Source organism: Mustela lutreola, chromosome 14 (genome assembly GCF_030435805.1).
Source record: "Mustela lutreola isolate mMusLut2 chromosome 14, mMusLut2.pri, whole genome shotgun sequence".
NCBI lineage: Eukaryota > Metazoa > Chordata > Mammalia > Carnivora > Mustelidae > Mustela > Mustela lutreola.
The window spans coordinates 20,336,470-20,350,021 of record NC_081303.1 but is presented as its reverse complement, the minus strand read 5'-3'; the positions used below and the strand labels follow the sequence as shown (position 1 = coordinate 20,350,021).

The 13,552-nt window shown below is 47.4% G+C and overlaps 1 protein-coding gene across 1 annotated transcript in view; it reads right to left on the bottom strand.

Annotated features, from left to right (window-relative positions):
* Window positions 1–12,318, bottom strand: part of C14H1orf21 (chromosome 14 C1orf21 homolog) — a 221,419-nt gene extending 209,101 nt beyond the window's left edge. Inside the window, exon 1 of the mRNA XM_059146700.1 lies at window positions 11,975–12,318. The gene's annotated coding sequence lies outside the window, so the exon portion shown is untranslated. The remainder of the gene's footprint in view (window positions 1–11,974) is intronic.
* Window positions 12,319–13,552: the final 1,234 nt, after the last annotated feature.

Below are 13,552 nucleotides of genomic sequence, written 5' to 3'. Positions count from 1 at the left end.
TAAATTCCAAATGGGTCATGGACCTAAATGTCAGTGATAAAACCACACAAGCACTAAAAGAAAATATAGGTGATTCTCTGTAACAGTCCAAAAGGGTAGTCATTATCCACACATGGCTACTAAGCACTTGAAGCGTAGTTAAGTGTGCCTGAGGAACTAAATTGGCAGTTTTAATTTATTTTCATTAACTTAGGTTGAAATTTTAAAATATTTAACTCAGTTATTGGAAAGCTTTCATGTATACTTGGAACAACCTGGTTATGTGAATTTACTTTTTCAACAGCAAATTTTATGAAGTCTAAATGCAGATCAAGTATTTATTATGAAAATTTCATGACCAAATTGAAATGTGCTATAGTGTAAAATACACATCATTTCTTGAAAACTGAGCATGGAAAAAGAATGCAAAATATCTCATTAATTTAAAACTACTGATTACTTATTGAAGTGATAATATTTTGATAGATTAAAGAAAATTTATTACTAAATTCAATTTCACCTGTTTCTTTCCACTCTTTTTAATGTGGCTATTAAAAGTTTACATATGTGGTTTCTACTGGATGGTGCTGCTGTATGATCTAGAAGAAAATTTCTGCACCATGATTCAAAACCAAGAGGCAAAAAAAGAAAGACTAATTAAAAAAAAAGTTTATATTTTAAAAAACCATAATCTGGGGTACCTGGCTGACTCTGTCAGAAGAGCATGTGACTCAATCTCAGGGTCATGAGTGCGAGCCCCATCTTGGGTGTAGATTACTTAAATAAGAACTTTAAAAATAAAAATTCAAACTAAAAGAAAAACCAAAATCAGAGACAAAAGACAAATGATAATCTGGGGAAAAAATACTGCCAGCACTGCCCATTCACCTGTCCATTCAGTTAAGGAAAAATAATGTTTTAGTCTAGGTTTTATGTTTGATTCGCAAATAAACCTCCACCAACAAAAACAATCATTCCCACTATGATGTAAGAGCAAAAGACTGGGAACAACCACATAGCCAAAGGAATAAAGTGTATATTTATACACTTTATACACTATTTATAAAGTGGTATGTTTATATAACTGGAGTCTCTGGAGTTGTAAAAAACAATGAAAAACTTTATATAGCTCCAGAGTGATCAGTGAAAAATAGTGTTAAATGCAAAATACAAGGTGCAGAACTATAATATTCTACCTTTTTCTCTAAGAGGAAGGAAATGAAGATGTTTGCATACATCAAATAGAGAGCATATGTCACATAGATCACATATACACACACATACACAAACACGTGCCTACATACCTACATACATAGGTGTATTTTCCTAACCCTGCCCATCGAGCAATGACCAGCCCAGAGACAATGAGAACTCCTAACACCTGGACTATGGTCTCTAAATACCACTCACCACTAAAAATGATCTGCAGAAGAAGTACTAGGTAAGTCTGAAATATCTTGTAAACAAGAAAGTAAAAATACCATCAAAGACCACTACAGTCCTGTCAAGAGGATTCAGAAGCCAACTTAAAGAGTCTTCCACACACCAAAGATAATTAGAGCTTTGAAAGAAGTAACTGCAAGGGATTGAAACACATATAATCTGTTAAAATCCACAAGTTCAGAATACTAAAAAAGAAAGAAAGAAAAAAACCCAACCTCTTTAGTCTTTTTTTGGAAGATGCTAGAAAATCAACACATTATTCTGAGTATTATTTAAGAAGAGAGAATAACACCAAGCACTAATTTTCCTATATAAGCTATACTGATGTGGTTCACTTCTTCTTGATAGTAAAACTCCAGCTAACAAACGCAGGACGGATGGCGGAATATCATCCTCGTACAAGCCTTACCGAAACACTGTATCTAAGCAATGACCATCAGTGGTTTTGGAAGGACCCGGAGGAAATTTTATAAGGAGAGACGGAGCTGACGACACCTAAATCCACTGACCAGACTTAACCTCAGAAAAGAAGAAACAAGAAGGCGCATGTGCCTCCTGACATGTTGTCAGAGAAGGTACATAACACTTCGTATGATGGACTCTTGCCAAACTGTCTGACCGAGCTTCCAGTGGAGATCAAACTACCGGCTTACAGGAAACACGAGAAACAGAAATAGTGAAGAACGCCAAGAGAGAAGATGCCATCAGCAAACTATAGAATGCGGGAAATCCCACAGAAAAATCCCTGTTTCTTCAATAAATAAACTGCCAGGAAAGAAGCAAAAGAGGGAAAAACAGTTTTCTGTAAATGAGGACAGATGCATCTTTCAGGTGTGAAAACTGTTTGAATCCTGAATGTAACAAATTAATCATTAGAAACAGTTATGGACCAATCAGGAAAACTTGCTTTCTGATTGGATATCTGATATTAAAGAATTATTGTTAAAAATTTTTTAGGCATGATAATAATATTGTGGTTATCCTAAAAGAAAAAAAGTCCTATCATTTAGAAACATAACCTAGAATGCACGGATAAGATGACGTGTTGTCTGTGATTTGCTTCAGAAAGAACCAGTAGGGGAGGGGAAAGGAACAGGTGCATGTGGCAGGAAGGGGAGAGGAGTATGGAGAAAACAGAACTGGCCAAGCACTGGTAATTAAAGGTCTGACTTTATCATCAGAGAGCTTGGGTTCCAGTCTTGGCACCACCACTTGAGGGCTACAAAACCTTGGTCAAGGTCCTAAAGACCCTTAGCCTCAGTTCTTCTTTATCAATAAGTAGAGGTAATGGTAGGAGGTTCCCCATAAGGCTGCTGCAAGCATTAAAGAAGATAATTCATGTAATGTACTTAGCGCAGTGCCCAGGCACAGAGTAAGTGACACAAAACAAGTTGGATTTCATTATTCTTACCATTAATTATGACCACTGTTGTTCAAGATCAGGAAGCTAGAGACAAAAGGTGGTAGAATTGGGATGAAATGTGCTGACTTCAAAGCCCTCCTTCGTTCCAGTGCATTAATATGCCTCCCCCACCCCTACCCTGAATCTCAGTGGAGACTGAAAACACGTAAAAATACTCGTAAAAACAGAGTCTCTTTTTCACAAGACAAGGCTTTGATGGCACTGCTACTCATGGCTTCTAGAATCAGACAGTGAGCCATCCTCTGTCACAGTGTCACAGCTTCACGTGTCTTTACTGTTCATGGTTCCTCATCTGGGAGCAAGTACACACTCTAGTATCCCAACCCCCTTAAGTCAATACACACGCTTGTAAATCCACAGGGATTTGACACTGCACTAGTTCACTGTCCTCCCAAAATATGACCTCAAATATGTCATTTTTATGACATCAGATGCTGTTGTAAATCATCTGAAGCAAACCTCAGAATCCCAACATGTCAAACTCCCAGTGAGAGAACATCGAACTTTGCAGGCAGCACAAGCTAACAGAACACTACGGTGCTAAGTAGCCGCATCATGAGATCTCCTGAGAGTAAATAGCTCCACTTCTATTTAATAACAGAATTACAAATTCTGAGGAACCCTCTTCAATATTATTTTATTTCTTTGCTGGGCCATGCTGACCACAAGGCTGATTCGTGTCCCACCCTCCCTGCTTCCCTGACACCGGGCCTCGCTGCCCGGCTGCCCGGCCTCTCTGAGGGCCTATACCGTTCCTTCTCTTTCACGGTCCCTTTTCCATCCACAGCCCTAAATGTCGGTGCTGCCTGGAACTCACTGCTCAGTTTTCTTGTGCTTACTCTCCCTGGGCAATCTCGCGCCAAACCACACAGCTTCAACGACCAAGTTTACAAAAATTCTCATCCATTCGTTCATTCATTCAACCCATTCACTTGCTCACCAAATACAGGCTAGGCCCCAGCTGTGCAGTAGCTGTTGTGGAGATACAAGAGAATTAAAAACAGAAAGAGTCCTACCCTCATGGACCTTACAGTTGGGGGGCAGAGGTGGGTAATCAATCAGTAGTTGAAGAATCACAAAAAATAAATTTGCAACTATAAGAGTAGTAAGTACGTACAGACAAGGTGTCCGGTGTAGCTGGAAGAGAGAAAAGAGGGATCTAACCTCATCACGGAGGTTAAGGAACAAGTCCCAAAAGAATGCTGAGATCAAACCAGTAATTCTGCCCCAAATCTCTCTTCTGAAACCTAGACCAGAATTTCAGTGTAGCTCCATCAAAAAATTAAGCACCTAAAACTCAACACACTTCCCTCCCTTCCCTCCGGATGCATGGACTCCTCATCTCAGTGAAAGACAGACGAATCCATCCCCAATTTTGCAGTTCTCCTTTCCCCCTTCTTTGCCCTCCGGGCTCACTGAGCCCCACACATCCTGCTTCCTAAATTCCTTTCCTGCATGTCGGTCTTCCCCGTGTCCCGGCATTAATTCAGTCCCCATCAGCTCTCATCCAGTCAGGACCCGAGTTCCCTTGCTCTGACTCCGGTCTCTGTTCTCCTCCAGCCTCTTACCCACCCTTGAAAGGAACTGTCTGTCATGCAAACAATGTCTCTCCCCTGATTACAATCCTTCAGTGTCTCTGCCTGCTTGTATTTGGAGCAGTAACTCCAGACTGCTTACCACCAAGCCTTGCGTGGTTCCTCAGCCTCCTCTCCCACTGGGTTTCGGCACGTGTGTAAACTCCAGCCGTCAGGACCCACACCACATGGACATCTGCCGCCTGAAATGCCCACCTTCATCTTCCCTTTGTCCATAAACTCCCTGATCCCCAACCACCAGTGTGTGAACTAGTCTATGAATCCACAGTCGCGTGAGAAAAATAACTTGGAAAGCCAACCTTAGCCACCTCCCAATACTTTTAGAAATATAAATAATGCCCCCAGAGGACTCCTGCGTAGCTACTGTCATCCCAAACACCTCTTCCCCTGTGAAGCCTTCTAGGGCTTCTTTATTTCAGGGAATCACATAATTTATTTCCCAAACTGGGAGACTTCTGAGGGCCAAGGAGGTGGTATTAAGACCTGCTGAACACGAGGCACAGACCAGGGCTGTCCCAGGGAAACCAGGCTGCACGGTCAGCCTACTCTCGAGAAAACTGACTTCTTTCTTCCCTCAACTCCCAAAGCAGCGTCATTTACCACACATCATGTGTTTGCCTGTCAATTCACTCCCTTGCCTGAGAAGCCCACAAGGGCAAGGCCAGGCCTTTTTATCTGTCTCTCCAACATCTCTCAGTGCCAGGCACCGAGATGACACAAAGTGTCATCAACAAAAAGTAAATGTTTGTTTAACAGATTATCTGAGTGAGTAAGAAAGATTAGATGCCTTAATCTTGGCCCAACAAAGGAATTTTAAAATTCCCATTATCTTTTCTCATCCCACACGATACTTCCTCATTTGGTTAAAGAGAGTTTTAAATGGGAGCAAGGTCTTCACAGAGAAAAATTTTAAGCGTCAGACCCCTGACTAGCTGTCAACCAACCAAGAGCCACTTAATCAGCATAATACACCACCACCACCCCGCCCCCGGGGCATGAAGGAAGATCTTATCATTTGCTGGGGCTATAAAAAGTACATAACTGAAAATCAAAACTAATAGTGAAAGAAATAAACATCACGTAAGGGTTACAGGCATTCAGGGATGGCAAGGGAGGAGCCACTCTCACGGTTGGTTGGTGGGAAAAGGGTCAGCCTTCGGCTCAGGTCATGATCTCAGGGTCCTGGGATCGAGACCCGCATCAGGCTCCCTGCTCAGCGGGAAGCCTGCGTCTTCTTCTCCCACTCCCCCTGCTTGTGTTCCCTGTCTGGCTGTGTCTCTCACTCGGTCAAATAAATAAATAAAAATCTTTAAAAAAGAAAAGAAAATTAAGAAAGAAAAGGGTGAGAGACAGGATCCGAACCGAGACCTGAGATCCCCAGGCAGGGCAGGGGTGGGTGCTAGGGAAGCCACCAAGGCCAAGTGCAAGGTTTGTTTTGTTGCTGTGTCTAGACTGCCATAGATTCCTGGCACAGAAACCAGGACATCTGAATTCTCAGCAAATATTAAGGGACTCGAAGAAGTTCCTGGATTCTCATCTCCTTCATCAAAATAGTAATCCTATCTTTCTGGTACATAAAATGAGATATACGTTGCTTCTTTCTGAATAACCTTCTAACTGCAGGAACGATTACAAAATTATTTTAGGTAAACTGCTTCTGGCAGGACTTTCCCATAGAACTGCTGAAGTCACCCCTTGGCATGTATCAACTATCTGTGTCTTTGAAAAGTTCTCTGCAAAACACTGCCCGGCAGGCTGCGGCTCTCCTTACGCCACACCTGGCCTTTCAATCTTCGGGGGACAGAAATCGTCGTGTCAACAGAGGGGTTCCTCTGTGCTGTAAACAACCACACACAGACCTTCCTTGTCAACCTGGGGTTCGGGGAGAGGCATTCAGGAATGGCTATGATACACACCAGCAGCTGTGATGATTGGTATAAAAAAGATCCCCAAACTCCAGAGAAGACTAAACTTCTCATGACCTCTTGCCTGTCCAGCTCAGCTGGGGAAAACCTGAAGTCACCAAGTGAGGTGTCCTAATAAGGGGTTTGCCAACGAACCAGAACTACTATGCTATCCACTGCGCTCAAATAAAGCATAGTCCCATCAAAGAAAGGGAATTCTTACTTAAAAACCATTTGCTCTGCTCTGCTTTAAAGCACCTTCTTCCAAAAGCCCGGGAGCACTCAGGATATTGCATAACTAGCGCTGGATCTACTTGTGAAGTACAATTTTATAAAAAGACCAACCCAAGTATGTATATAGTGAGTCAATAGGATATGTTTTTCCAGTTGTCCCCATTAATACTTTTTCTCCGACTGACTCTCTACTGATGGGGCTGACCTAGGCTACAAACTTACAGGGCAAAATTAGGTCCTATTAGCTAACAAGCTAATAATATTAGCTAAAGAATTCTTACTTGGCATTAATAAGTCCTGTAGGCTTATAACCTACAGTAAAACCATAACAAATGAGGGAAAAAATTTGGTTCAACTTACAGTAATATTTATTTAACCAAAGGAGAAAAAAAGTAAGGTAATGAAGATGGCATTAAATAAGCCATTCTATTTCTGTCATTAGTAGATTTTGGCATACGGCAAAGCCTTTCAATGGTGCCATTACAAAAATCTCTGAAATGCTTTTCAAGATTTATTGTCCAAATCTTTAAAAATAACAATAATCATGGAGATGTTCCTTTATTATCCAACACAGGATGTAACAGCTAAGTGAAGAAGCAAAGTACTTCAGCTGTCACTACTACATGCCTCAAGAACCTTAAAAAATCCAAAATACAGGGAAGTCCAAAGTGAAAACAAAGGCAAAGAAGATCCCTAAACTCACAGGTGCTCTGATCCCATTTTTCTACAAGGCACAAAGCATGTGGACTTGAACTCATGATTGCTATAAATGCATCTGCTAAGTAGCAGGAGTCTGTGAAACAGGCACAGGCAGGTCCGTGCTAGAAGATCTAAAGGTTTGACGGAAAAGAAGTGGGCGGGAGTAATAAGGGGGTGTGGGGCAAAGTAGGGCAAGGTATAGGGGCCCTGAGGGCAGAAGGAAGAAGTTCCCCAGAAGCCAGAAGGCTATACTTGACCAGGAGGTGGGCGGAGTCCAGGAGAAAGGGGGCCTGGAGAGGAGGTTGAATATTGGACAAGATTATTCAAACATAAAATACCCAAGTCCTGCCGGCAAAAGTAAGGTGGAGGGGTAAGAAGCAGGAGGCTCTATGGGTGAGAATCTATGGGACAGAAAGCCACGTTAAAGCTCCAGGAAGGACTAGAGGGTGAAAGGGACATTTGGCAAAGGAATAAAGTTAAAAACAGCCTGGAGAGAGAGAACGGATATAGGGGCAGAGCCACGGGAACGCCAGGAGCCTGGTGAGCTAGCTCCCTGCATGAGATCGGTCTCCACTCTCCCCACATTAAGTGATTTTAGAGGGAGTAGCCGTGACTATCGATTACTGCCTCCCTTGGGAAAACCTAATAAACCAAGAGCTGGGGCTACCTGAACCTCCCCAGGCCCCTCTCTCAGACTCCTTGATCCAGGCTCATTCTGGGATTCCAGCATGGGACACCCGAGTGCTAGGGCTGCAGCACCAAGTTCAGTAAGACGAGGGACATGAGTTCTCTGGAAACCATAAAGTGCCGTACCCATATGAGGAATCGTTACTCACGGAACCCCCTGGACTAAAAAGATAAAGACCAAAGTCATAAATCAACACTCATGAGTGAAGAAATACTCGTCAAAGACGGATACTACATATAATCCCAATCAAGATTCCCCCAGGTAGAAATTCCAGTAATTTCAGGGGACGTTATGCCTCGTATGTTTACTTGACTGCCCAGTATTCTTCAACAATTAAAAACGCTATCCAACCCTCGCGCCTGGGTGGCTCAGTGGGTTAATTAAGCCTCTGCTTTCGGCTCAGGTCATGATCTCAGGCTCCTGGGATCAAGTCCTGCATCGGGCTCCCTGCTCAGCAGAGAGCCTGCTTCCCCCTCTCTGTCCGCCTGCCTCTCTGCCTACTTGTGTTATGATCTCTCTCTCTGTATCAAATAAATAAATAAAGTCTTTTAAAAAACAAACAACCTTATCCCAGGCAGAATATGAAGCTCTTAATAAGCTATCGTACTGACTTACTGAAATGGAAGTCCGTAGCTAATGTATTTCCAAGGAGTTTTTTTTCTGACACATTACAGACCTTAACTAATTAGGTTAATTCAATTCAATTCACTCGCTCACTGAGTAACTTCCAAGTACAAGGTAGTGTGTGGGCTTCTGCAGGGCTTGCAAAGATGACCCAAACCACTTGCCTTCTAGTCGCCTGGCCAATTCATCTTTTCAGTTTCTATCGTAGATCTGAGGGGAGCTACCTCCCCTTTCCACAAGTGGAGACAGAAGGCAGTCTTTACATTCTGTGCCTGGCCTACAACCCAGGAAATACATTTTCCAGGAACACATTTCATTGCAAAAAAATAAAAAAAGTCAAGGAACTTCTTAATGCCTGCTGACGGAAGATGCTGTTGGGTGATCATTTCTGTGTTCTTCCTAGCCCAGCTTACATCCAACCACTCTTGTCATGATTGCATAACCACAGCATGTCAAGTTGTTTCTTGTTGCAACTGTAACTTGTAAAATTAAACTTCAGAACTGAGATAGGCAAGCTAAATAATTGCCTACTTTAAAAATATGTATATGTGTAATTTGCATGCCACTTTAGATAAGCCCTTGAATTATGAGCTCTTAAAGTCACAACTGTCCCCAATTTCTAAAATAGTTTCAATGTTGCAATTCCCCCTGCAGACAGGCCCTATCCCTGCCTTCTCCGTGGTCTAAGCAATATGTTATACTAGCCTAGTGCAATCTGCTTTTCGTGTTTTAACAAGAACTTAATTAATCACCACATTTACTTCTCCCATGCTTTGGAACTTCTGACATTCCAAAGGAGGATCATAAAATGGCCCAAAATGCACTTGTGTGTGCCTCAGGTAGCACCAAGTGGTACTGATAAGTTCAAGGGAAGCTGGGGCTACTTATCACACTTAGGATCCCCCCACCACCCCCACGTGATCGAGCCCCTGCCCTCTCCTGCCTCTCCTGACCTCACGGGAGATGCCATGACACTCCCTCTCTCAATCTGGGCTGTCTCACTCTGTGAGAGAAAACAACCAGTAGAAAGGGGGCTGGCCGGGAAGAGCCTGGAGCAAGCCACTAGAAATGTAACAGTCAAGGCTCGCCTGATGGACAATTCCACACAATGCTGAGGCACCATCTGCCTGGAGAGATACTCATAATCGGGCAAACCACCTTCCTCCTTGGTAGGATTTTTAATCAGGCACAGCAAGTAGTACCAATTAACGACCAAGCTCTTGATTTGCATCCTGTGATTCTTCAAGAAGCTCCAACCACTTCAAACAGTGGCCTATTAATTCCCAAAAATCCACATGAGATGACAAAATGAGACAAGGAGAAAGGGGTGACAGATAAATTACTATCCAAGAAAACAAAATGATCAGTTCTCTCCAAAGAGTTAAAATGAGTCAGTGCTGCAGAGGGAGGCTAGAACCTCAGGGTTCTTCCAGGATGACTTTTAACGATGAATAAAAGACCTCCACACCAACCAAGGCCATCTTTCTGGGGAACTATGATCCAAGGGAGATAAGCCTGACCAGAGGAGCCCCACTTCTCCTAGGGCATTGGCTCATCCAAGAGCTAAGTTTGCTGGGTTTTGCTGCTTTGCCCAGTGGCTCTCCAGAACTGTTCTCTGAACCCTGTCTGCCTAGCTGGAAACCTGAGGGGAGGTGACATTTCAATGCTGCATTTTGTGTTCAGCGAATAACTGCTGGTCCCAGTAATGGTTTAATGCAGTTAAATACACTCAGATGTCCCATCACCAACACTTCCCACTTCACAAGGGGTAAAACAAAAATAGCTGATCGTGTCTAAATTAATTTCTATGTCCGATCAACTGCATTTCCAGAGAGCCAACACACAACATGTTCTATTGGTCCTACCCTTGTGCTCTAGAAGTATGAAAAAGGGGGGGACCCCCCAAACTGAGCATCTTGGACTGAAAAACCCTTCAAAAACATCATCTTCTCCCCACCCCCACCACCACTCCCAGAAAAGCTAAATAGCCCAGACCCACACTACCCATGATTTTCTTCTACCTTGGTACATTCCAACTCTACTAAACTAAAAGGTTATTATTGGGTGAAAGGTGAGTCTACCCCTTTGAATAGAGAGGTTTTCATAACATCTCTCTGTGTAATGAACATGCCACTTCCCCAAACAGTCCATACTGTTTCCTTTAAAAAAAAAAAAAAAAAAAGTGTTTCATGCAATCTATGGTGCGTCAGCCCCCCTCCCAACGTCTGAGTCAGAGCGTGTGTGTGTCCAACCAAGGTTCTGGATGATCAGGGTGTATCACTTTCAGAGTTACTCCAATAGCTGAACTTATTATGGCTCTCTTCCAGCCACACACAACATAAGCACCATCTATTTTAAAACAAATTTCCTAACCCACATGCGATGGAAGATACCTCATAGGGAGGTAGGTTTCCTCCTGAAACAAACCACTACTATCCCCAACTGTATTTGTCATCACTCACGATTAAGGCATGTTTTGGGGGTATGTATTTTTATCTTTGACCATGTAACTCCTGGAGCAAAAGAAAGCCTCCTCAAATGTGACCCTGGTGCCTGAGCCAATTCAGAGCTTTAGAAGAGGAATGAATGGGAGATGAGAGCCCTTAAGCCCAGGGACTTCTCTCACACAAACAGTAAGGTGGGGGGGGGGGGTGTCCCTCCGTGGCGGGAGGAGGCAGGGTGGATGATTGGGAAGGACATCAGCAGCAGAGCAAAGGCAGCCCTGGCGGCCGCACTTCGCGAACTGCCTGCAGAGGGGAGTGAGATCTTCTCCGTGTACAATACCCAAGCACCCTGTGCTGCCTCGCATGGGCACGAATAATAAACACGCCGAGGTGAGCAGACAGATGCACCGAGACCAGCCACCCCAAAAGGTCAAAACTTCAGAAATCCCGGGGATCCCAGCACCCACCCAAACACATCAATCAGTCGGAGCGGGAGAAGGGACTCGGAGACTTAACACAGGATTCTGAATTTTGTTGTTTCCTTCTGGATCTGGCTTGCAAAGTACGGTGGCTACATGCACAGCTCGAGAGGAGCAGGCAGGCTGAGGGCGGCGGGGGGGTGGGGGTGGGAAGGGAGGGGTGTCTCACACCAGCCACCCAGGCCTCAATGTGACGAAAGTCGTCAGCAGCCCCAACCGCATCCCAGCCCCTCCGCCCCGGCGAGCAGACGCCCCCACCCCAGCTTCCGTCCCCGCACTAGCAGCAGCAGCAGCCCCGGGCCGCGCCGCGCGCCGGCAGCGCCACCACCGCGGCTCGCATCCCTTCCGCGCGGCAGACTCCCCGCAGGCCTCCCTCCCAGCCCACCCGGGCTCGCCGGGGAGCCGAGCCGCGGGCCGCGCCGCCCGCACCCCCCGCCCGAGGCCGGCGGGGGCCACGCTTACCTTGGGCGCTCGCGGGGGGGCTGAAGGTGGCAAGCCTCCCGCCCCCCGCCCCTTTCCTCCTCGCCTTTTCTCTTCCTCCCTCCTCTCCTCTTCCTTCGCCTCCCCACAGTGAGTCCGGGTGTCCCCCTCCTCCCCGCCGCTCCGAGTAGACGCCGAGAACCCCGGAGCCCGGGCCGCGTGCGTGCGTGCGGGAGGCGACGGCGCGCGGCCAGCTCTCCAGTAACTGAGCGCGGCGCGCAGCTCCCAACTAAAGTGTGAAAGAAGCGGCGGCCGCGGGGCCGCGGCGCGGAACGTCCCCCCGGGAGTGGGCAGGGAGCGAGCGGGAGCGGGCTGGGAGCGAGCGAGGGAGGGGACCGCCGGGGAGGGGCGGAGGGAGGGAGGGGCCCTCCTCGCCCAGTCACTCACTCGAGGGGCGGGGGCAGCCGGCCACGCCCCCCGCCGCCGGCCCCTCCCCGCTCCCGGCTCCGCTAGCGGCCCGCCGCCCTGCTCCGGGGAGGGGCTGCCGAGGCCGCCCGGCTGCGGAGCCCCGGGAGGACCGCTTCGGGCGAGCGGGCGCAGGAGCCTGCGGAGAGGGAAAGAGGGCGCCGCGGGGCACATATGTGCGCGTCTGTGCGTGTGTGTGTGTGTGTCCGTGTGTGTGTGTGTGTGCGCGCGCGCGCGGGCGTGTGCCACGAGCCCGCGGGCCGGCGGGAGGGGAGACCCCGGCCGGAAAGCTGCGTGCGGGCCCTGTCACCCGGGGGCAGGCGAGGGTGCCCCGGGGCCGCTTCGGGGCCGGAGTGCCCAGCTCTGCGGTAGACCCGGCCAGCCTCTGGGCCCTGCCGCGGGGCTGCGCCCGCTGGGAGCAGACGGAGGGAAGGCCGGGCACCCTCGGCGCGCCGCGCGGCCCCTCCCCTCCCCGGCTGGATGGCCGCAGCGCCGCGGCTCCCGCCCGGCACCGAACCGCCTCCCAGGTGCCCTGGAGCGGCGGCGCCTTCCCCCTGAATGAAGGCCGGGCCCCACGGCGGCAGCGGCCCCGCGGAACAGAGCGCGGTGCGCCTCCGGCCCTGGCGGCTGACTTCGCGCCCTGCTTCCCCTCCCCGCCCTTCCCGGGCTCCGGGGACTAAGGGCGGAGGCCGCGTGGGCTGGACGCGTCTGGGATGGTTAAGGGTCCAGAAAGATCGCCGTTCAGTTTTCTGTGGGCACTCACAAGAGGCCGCCCAATTTACCCCCCTTTGGGAGAAGGTATTTGTTTCCCTCTTCTCGGTCGTCTTGGGTGTTCCGTGCGAGCACCGGATTGATCTTTGCACATCGACAGCGGTCGGACGTCTTTTGTGCGGCTTCCCCGCGCTTCGCTGCTGCGGCATTGCCCCAGACGCGTGAGGAATGCCAGGCCTCCGGAGCGAGCGACCCCCAAGAAAACAATAGGGGCAAAAGATAACCCCCCGGGTCTCGCGGATTACACACAGACCGAACCGTGTCTCACTTTCCACCAAGATGAAGTTGGAGAATGGAAAAGGACACGTCAGAGCCGTGACAGTGATGAGACACTTAATTGAAAAGCAAATGCATAATTTAGTGTAATGAAATGAGTTAATAACC